The following is a 557-nucleotide window of genomic DNA, read 5'->3' as shown; positions in this document are numbered from 1 at the left end:
CTAATGGTGAGATTCTTTGGGTTCATCCAGATTTGATCGGAGACGAACAATGGGCTGGAGCATCCTCTAAGAAGAGGTCAAAAGGAAGAGGTAAATCCTGTTATGGAGCTTCTGCTATTCCAGGAGAAGACGATGAAGAAATCCCCACCTTCCCGCTTTCTGAAGATGAACAGGAGGCCTTTGCAACTCGGAGTGGGAATGAATATCACTATAAGTACCCGGATGCTTCCGAGCAATTGGGTACCAAAACCCCTCCTTCCAAAACATTGGCGGAGCTAGGAATTGCAGCAATTCCCCCAACGCCTGTAGCTACGGAGAAAGTCCAGCAGAAGGAGAAAGGGAAATAGCCTTTACGTCAAGAGACCCAAAACCCGAGGCAGTCTCGATTCAATCATCCGATTGGGAGAGACAAACCGGGAAATGCAAGCTCTCTACCCCACTTCGACATCATGGCGCAGTTGGCCAATATCCCGGCTAGGATAACCCTGTACGAGCTATTGCGCCTGTCCAAGGATACAAGGAAAGCATTACAAGAAGCCTTGAGCGATTCTGAAGCT

This window comes from Asparagus officinalis, chromosome 8 (genome assembly GCF_001876935.1).
Source record: "Asparagus officinalis chromosome 8, Aspof.V1, whole genome shotgun sequence".
Classification (NCBI taxonomy): domain Eukaryota; kingdom Viridiplantae; phylum Streptophyta; class Magnoliopsida; order Asparagales; family Asparagaceae; genus Asparagus; species Asparagus officinalis.
The sequence above is the reverse complement of the archived record's forward strand: the minus strand, read 5'-3'. Positions refer to the sequence as shown.